Here is an 8,508-nt window from a genome sequence, read left to right as displayed (position 1 = left end):
GAAGTAGCCACCCTCCTTGGGAAGGGTGCTATCGAAGTAGTAGAACCACAAGAACAGCTCAATGGTTCTACTCAACCTACTTTCTGGTACCGAAGAAGGATGGCGGGTTTCGCCCCATTCTGGACTTGAGAGGGCTGAATCAGTTCCTCAAGGTTCTTCCCTTCCACATGCTGCGTGTTGCGGACGTCCTCCAGGCTATCGCTCAGGGGGACTGGTTCGTATCAATAGACCTGAAAGACGCTTACTTTCACGTCCCTATTACCCAACGTCACAGGCGGTTCCTCCGCTTTGCTTTTCTGGGCAAGGTTTACCAGTTCAGGGTTCTTCCGTTCGGGCTGTCTCTGGCCCCGCGTATATTTACACGGTGTGTAGCAGCAGCCCTGTCACCATTACAGGCCACAGGTATGGCGATACTGCCATACCTGGACGACTGGTTGGTCATTTCCCCAACTCGGGAGCAGGCGGTCAGGGACACAGCCATGCTCCTCAGCCATGTGGACCGGCTTGGCCTTATGGTCAACTTTACCAAGAGCAACCTTACACCATGTCGGGTTGTGAGCTATCTGGGGCTGGTGCTCGACTCGGTGGCCATGTGAGCCTGCCTCTCTCCAAAGCGCGTAGCTACCATTCTGCAGCTGCTACAGCGCTTCAGGCGGGGGAAGTTGCTGGAATACAGCCTCTTCCTTCGACTGATAGGTATGCTGACCTCAGCATCCATGGTGGTCCCACTAGGCCTTCTGGAATTGCGTCCCCTTCAGATCTGGGTGAATGGTCTCCACTTGGACCCCAAGTGGCAGAGACACAAGATGGTCAGGGTGTCTGGGCGGTGCCTTCGGGCCCTCAGACCCTGGAGAGAGAGGGCATACCTGTTTGCGTGGTCGCCCTTAGGGAGGATAGCTTCCCGGCAGGAGGTTGTGGAGACGGACGCCTTCCTTTCCGGCTGGGGTGCAGTATGGCAGTGCAGGACTGTCAGAGGCCAGTGGGATGCCCAGCAGAGACTGGAGCATATAAATGTGCTGGAACTCCTTGCGGTGTTCTTAGCTCTCAGGCACTTCCTTCCAGTTCTGAGGGGCCGACATGTTCTTGTCCGGACAGACAACACCTCCACAGTCTACCACGTCAACCATCAGGGGGGCACCAGATCGAGGCAGAGCCTGCGGGTCACGCAAAGGCTCCTTCCGTGGGCGTTCCCCCATTTTCTAAGCCTGAGGGCTGTCCATGTTCCAGGTGTCCGGAACACAGCGGCAGACCTTCTCTCTCGCCAAGGGCCACCCCCCGGAGAGTGGAGACTCCATCCGGAGGTGGTGGGGATGATTTGGGACAGGTATGGCAGGGCAGTGGCGGATCTCTTTGCTTCCGAAGAGACCACCCACTGTCCCCTTTGGTTCTCCTTGACGGAGAGGACCAGTCCCCTAGGGCAGGACGCTCTGGCTCATGCTTGGCCAGACAGCCTGCTTTATGCATTTCCCCCAATTCCCCTTTTACTGGCAACGCTGGACAGGGTCCAGCGTGGCTGTCACAGCCTACTTCTGGTGGCTCCACGTTGGCCAGGAAGGCCATGGTTCCCACCATTACTGAAACTCCTCAACGGAGAGCCTTGGTGCCTCCCAGAGAGACAGGACCTTCTGTCTCAGGTAGGCGGACGCATATGGCACACGAATCCTGGCCGCCTGCGGCTGTGCGTGTGGCCCCTGAGAGCCAGGATCCACTGCTGACGTCTTGCGACCAGTCAGTGGTCCGTACTATTTTTAGTTCAAGGGCACCCTCCACTAGGTTGCTTTATGCAAACAGGTGGAAGTTGTTTTCACAGTGGTGCGTGGTGCGGGGCGAAGTCCCGGAGACCTGCTCAGTGGTAGTGATACTACACTTTCTGCAGTCTGTGTTGGACAACAGAAGAGCTGCGTCTACCCTGCGTGTTTATATGGCCGCGATCTCAGCCACACACGCAAGGGTGGATAACCAGACGGTAGGGTCCCACTACCTAATCAGGCAGTTTCTGAAGGGAGCCCAGAGGCTTCAACCGCCGCGATCCCCGAGGGCACCATCATGGGACCTGAAAGTAGCTCTGAGGTCCTTATGTCTACCCCCATTTGAGCCACTAAGTCAGGCAGACCTGACGCGGCTGTCCATGAAGACGGCATTTCTCCTCGCCATTGCAACTGCAAAACGGGTCGGTGAACTCCATGCCTTGTCAGTAAGCCAGGCGTGTTTGCGCTGGCACGCAGATGGGTCAGGAGTGGTGCTCTGGCCGAACCCATCCTTCCTACCCAAACGATTGTCTCCCCATCATGTAAACCAACCAATCGAGTTGGCTGCTTTCAATCCCCCAGGCTCTCTAGGGGGTGCAGAAAGAGTGTCAGACCTGTTGTGCCCGGTGCGGGCGCTTAGGGCATACGTTGAAGCGACAACCAGCTTGCGTAAGACAGATAACCTCTGTCTGTTACGGGGGCTGCAGGAAGGGGGCTGCCCTGTCTAAACAGAGACTCTCCCACTGGGTTGTGGATGTGGTCTTGAATGCCTATAGGGCACAGGGGCTCCCTATGCCCTTGGCCGTTAAGTGCCACTCTACCAGGAGTATGGCTACTTCATGGGCTGCCTTGAAGGGGGTTCCACTTCAGGACATTTGCTCCGCGGCTACATGGTCCTCATCATGTACGTTTGCCCGATACTACAGGGTTAATGTCGCTGCTCCTCATCCTGTGGCGACGGCTGTCCTGTCGGCGGCTTCGAGCCCTTGATTGAAGTGAGCACTCTTCGTGACCTTTTTGGTATTAGTCATCCAGTGCTAAAGCACCGCCTCTGGCGGTCAGTAGGAATGAAATAGAACGATAGTTACGTATGTAACTACGGTTCTATGAATTCCGGATGACCGCCAGAGTTCTCTGTCACTCAGACTTCTCAGATTCCGCGAGAAGATCCAGTTGGAACAGAACCTCGGGTGACTCCGGAATATATAGACTTTCTCGGGTCACCCAGGTGTCACAGGTGACTTTTTTGGTATAATTACTCGACCTGCGCATGCGCGAGATGGAACATCCAGTGCTAAAGCACCGCCTCTGGCGGTCATCCGGAATTCATAGAACCGTAGTTACATACGTAACTATCGGTATGGTCCACTCAGCTATGAGCTAACGTTATGCATTGTACATGATTCGAAATTCTTCCCAGCTTTTATTCCACAGATACTAGGGTCTATAGCATATAACCGCGTTGTCTGATTACATTTTAATTAATTTTTCACAATTTACCGGCTCTCGTTTTGAAGAAAATCACAGCGCCATTCGTTTCAATGGGAATCGCCACGGTCTATACTTCAACATAAGGTGGACTTTGAAATTCGTCCCAGCCTTTATACCCAAGATACTATAGGGTTTATAGCATATAACCGCGTTTTCTGATTACAGTTTAATGCATTTTTCACAATTTACCAGCTATCGTTTTGAAGGCTGAACAGACAAGAGTACTAAAGTGTGACATCACGTTTCGAGAGCAACAGATTTTCGGTTCTACACAAACCAAATTAACAAGGGCAAATCCTATGCCACACGAAACTTTTATAGAAAAGGAACAATCTTTTTGCGAATTGATTTGTGAGTTTGCCTTACCAATGATGTAAGTAATATTGAGAATAGATTGTCTTCATATTAAAAAAAACTAAACTAAACTAACGTTTCCAAACTTTTCCTTTTAATACCCAAGGGGAATACATGAACGCCTCGACATTTTTCGATTGGTAGTGATTTTCACCTCTTGAAATTGATTTATTTTAATTTTGAAAGAAACATCACATGGAAGCAATGGAGAACGCCATCTCTCGTTCGGTTGTTTAGAACTGAAAATGGGCCAGGACAACGTAACGTTTTCACTTTAGTACTCTATTTGAGTGGAACAACTTAGCAGGTGTCCATATAGCCTATATAGGGTTAGCCTAATTGAAATAGTTTAAAAAGAGAAAACATTTTGACTAAAAGTAATGACGAAAAGTTGACTAAAATGTAAGGACTTTTCGTCAACTAAAACTAGACTAAAACTACAAAGGAAAACAATGACTAAAATGTGACTAAATATACTAAGCATTTTCGTCAAAAGACTAAGACTAAGACTAAACCTAAAATAGCTGACAAAATTAACACTGCCTCCCACACACCCAAAGACACATCCGTAAACACAAGACAACAAAAACATGCATCGCCCCCTTACACACACTCTCACTCTTACACACAACCGCAAACATATTCACACCTGCAAACCCACCAGCCCCCACGTTCTCGTCACACACACACACACACACACACACACACACACACACACACACACACACACACACACACACACACACACACACACACACACACACACACACACACACACACACACACCACACACACAGCGAGGGGGGGTTGGCTGCACTCAGACCACAGAGCTGTCAGAACCAGCAGGACTCTGGGTGGGGAGTGGGTCTCGTCTGCTAAACGCCGCCTAATGGCAGACTGTAAACCAGCCGTAAACCAGCCGTCAACCAGCCGTAAACAGGCTTTGCGGAAATAAAAACCATTAAAATGGAAAAATACAATTTAATAACTCAATCCTCTTAGTTCAGGTTCAGCTGCCGCCGCTCAAATTAAGTTTGGCGGATTTCACAGGATATTAGTAAGCAGAGGGAGTAGGAGGAGGAAGAGGAGGAGGAGGAGGAAGGGCTGCCCCTGGAGCCGGTGATGTCACATCGCAACAAAGCACCGGTCTCTGCTGCAAAGCTGGAAGCAGGAGGGGAGACAAAGGGAAGGAGAGGGGATCAATTTGGTCCTCTTTATTTTCCTTTCATTCTTTACTCTTTTTTCCTACACAGCTTAGTGTAATTAATTTCCAGACCACTTTTTTTTTTTTACTATTTTGAAGAAAGTGAGATAATAAAACACCGCAAATAAACGTGGTGGGTATTTCTCCTTGATTAATTTTCATAGATTGGGTATTTTCTAGATTGGATTAATGAGAAAAAGGGCCCCTTTTTAATCAAAATGATTACCAGAATGGTAATTCTTCTAATTCTTCCAGCGGGGTTGAGTTTCTTGGATTTGTTTTGGGGAGATGTATCAGCAGGCTCCTCCCCCTGGTTGGCCTGACCAACGCGCCATTTGCATTCCGCGCCATAATTGAATGCACGCCGATTAATCTTCCAGGGCGCCTGTGGTGGTCATGCCAACTTGCATACAGCAGTTATCCATGTTAAATGACAAAAACACACACAAAGACACACACACACACTGCGTGTCCCCCCTCTCACGCACGGCCGCACTCCACCTGCGTCCCGATTGGACGGTGTTAGCATACTAATCCCAGCTAGCGCTGGAGCTACACCCTGATGCCCGTCCCTCTGTGATTCCTCTGCCACCGGTCTCCTAACAACCACTTCGACTGGGACAGGTCTACTCCCGGATTAATTGCTGACATGAATTAAACATAATTGTATTCATGCGAGGCCCCTCGGTCGGATTCTTTAACTTCGTCACGGTATTAATTGACGTTTCTGCCGTTCGGCGTGGATGTTGTGATCAGAGTGGGGGGCTGCGGGGGTCCCGAGCAGGAGGTGAGAGACGGGGGCTTTGGTTTAACCTACCGACCTGAGAGGTGCTGGCAGTCGTCGAGGAAGACCCTTAGATCAGCGACCAGGTCACCGGGGCACGACCTCTCGCAAACTTTGTTCCGTGGTGATGCTGTTGCTAGGCAACGGGTCATGTCGATGGAGTTGAGAACAGGGAGCACGGCAACATCTATATATATATATATATATATAGATATTTATATATGTATGGATACATATACAGGTATATCTACATCTATTTACACACATACATGCATGTATAGATAAATATAACGACAGTACATGAATCCATAAAAACATATATATATAAATGTATACATACAAATGTATATATATACATATCGATACATTTATGTTACCTGGCTTTAATATAATCTTCCGTCGTCGTATGTTGAAGATGTCCCACAGGTACTGGAATGTGAACGCTAATCATAAACATCGGAAACAGAAGTCAAGAATAGGTGTGATGATATGTAGACTCTACGAGAGGTAGCAGAAGTGAATTCTGCATTAAACAGATCCGCCTCGGACAGACGGAGGGGGGGTTAGTGAATAATATGACACGGAGCAACGGTCGGGCCTTAACTACATATTTCCCTTAACAATATTATCCCTGGTCCGATTTTTTCGAACTACGGGACGATTACATATTTCTCCCATTCGGATTGATCCATTAGAAATTACAATTAGAAAAAGGAGAAAAAAAACCCTAATTAAATGGGAATAGAGAAGGCGAAATGGGCAGATAAATATAAATGCATTGCTCCTCATTACTCCAGCGGATGAACCCTGGCTGCCCCCCCATTAGGAACACAACGGCCCGCTGCTGCCATGGTAATTGGGACAGGAGTCTGGCGTGTGGGTGAATATTAATAGCGCTCTACCGCTTGTTCGTCTTTTATGTCGGCCAAAAATATCACATCGCAACCCATTCCAATTAAGATATCAAAGTCAAACGTAAAGACGAGCCAATTGAAACAAAAACGTGTCCGTCTGTGTGTGTGTGGGGCCGTGTGTGTGTGTGTGTGTGTGTGTGTGTGTGTGTGTGTGTGTGTGTGTGTGTGTGTGTGTGTGTGTGTGTGTCTGTATGTGTGTGTGTGTCTGTGTGTGTGTGTGTGTGTGTGTGTCTGTGTGTCTGTGTGTCTGTGTGTGTGTGTGTGAGAGTGCCCAGCCTCACCGGCCCAGAGATGGGAGGTCCTCTCCACGGGCCCTGGTGCCTGGTGCCGTGTGTAAACGTCTCCGTCCAGGTGTGTGTAGTGTGTAGTAAAGGGCGCCGTGTGTAAACGTCTCCGTCCAGGTGTGTGTAGTGTGTAGTAAAGGGCGCCGTGTGTAAACGTCTCCGTCCAGGTGTGTGTAGTGTGTAGTAAAGGGCGCCGTGTGTAAACGTCTCCGTCCAGGTGTGTGTAGTGTGTAGTAAAGGGCGTCGTGTGTAAACGTCTCCGTCCAGGTGTGTGTAGTGTGTAGTAAAGGGCGCCGTGTGTAAACGTCTCCGTCCAGGTGTGTGTAGTGTGTAGTAAAGGGCGTCGTGTGTAAACGTCTCCGTCCAGGTGTGTGTAGTGTGTAGTAAAGGGCGTCGCGTGTAAACGTCTCCGTCCAGGTGTGTGTAGTGTGTAGTAAAGGGCGTCGCGTGTAAACGTCTCCGTCCAGGTGTGTGTAGTGTGTAGTAAAGGGCGTCGTGTGTAAACGTCTCCGTCCAGGTGTGTGTAGTGTGTAGTAAAGGGTGCCGTGTGTAAACGTCTCGTCCAGGTGTGTGTAGTGTGTAGTAAAGGGCGCCGTGTGTAAACGTCTCCGTCCAGGTGTGTGTAGTGTGTAGTAAAGGGCGTCGTGTGTAAACGTCTCCGTCCAGGTGTGTGTAGTGTGTAGTAAAGGGCGTCGTGTGTAAACGTCTCCGTCCAGGTGTGTGTAGTGTGTAGTAAAGGGCGTCGTGTGTAAACGTCTCCGTCCAGGTGTGTGTAGTGTGTAGTAAAGGGCGTCGTGTGTAAACGTCTCCGTCCAGGTGTGTGTAGTGTGTAGTAAAGGGCGTTGTGTGTAAACGTCTCCGTCCAGGTGTGTGTAGTGTGTAGTAAAGGGCGTCGTGTGTAAACGTCTCCGTCCAGGTGTGTGTAGTGTGTAGTAAAGGGCGCTGTGTGTAAACGTCTCCGTCCAGGTGTGTGTAGTGTGTAGTAAAGGGCGTTGTGTGTAAACGTCTCGGTCCAGGTGTGTGTAGTGTGTAGTAAAGGGCGTTGTGTGTAAACGTCTCCGTCCAGGTGTGTGTAGTGTGTAGTAAAGGGCGTCGTGTGTAAACGTCTCCGTCCAGGTGTGTGTAGTGTGTAGTAAAGGGCGTCGTGTGTAAACGTCTCCGTCAGGTGTGTGTAGTGTGTAGTAAAGGGCGTCGTGTGTAAACGTCTCCGTCCAGGTGTGTGTAGTGTGTAATAAAGGGCGTCGTGTGTAAACGTCTCCGTCCAGGTGTGAGCGTGTGACTCAGAGGGTCCATCAGGAGAGGCCAACGAGGGGGCTCGTTTCAGGCCTATAGCCCCCCTGAGTGCCAGTGGGCTGTGTGTGTGTGTGTGTGTGTGTGTGTGTGTGTGTGTGTGTGTGTGTGTGTGTGTGTGTGTGTGTGTGTATCCGTGTGTGTGTGATGGAGATGAACCACAGTGTCCGTGGGCCTTATGTCCGCAGTCAGCTCCGGCCCACTTATTAACGTGACCATGAAGCACAAGACACACTAGAACACGGACACACACACACACACGCACGGACACACACACATGGACACACACACACACACACGCGCGCACGCTTGCTTTATTGCCCTCACAGCAGTATAGGACTCAATTAGCTTTAAGCAGTGTTTGTCGATTATGGAAATGACCAGCTCATCAAAATGGACTTTGTTCCGTGGACTCGGAGGAGCTCCTGTCTTTAATCGT

This window comes from Gadus macrocephalus, chromosome 17 (assembly GCF_031168955.1).
Source record: "Gadus macrocephalus chromosome 17, ASM3116895v1".
Taxonomy (NCBI): domain Eukaryota; kingdom Metazoa; phylum Chordata; class Actinopteri; order Gadiformes; family Gadidae; genus Gadus; species Gadus macrocephalus.
Note: the sequence above shows the minus strand (reverse complement) of the source record.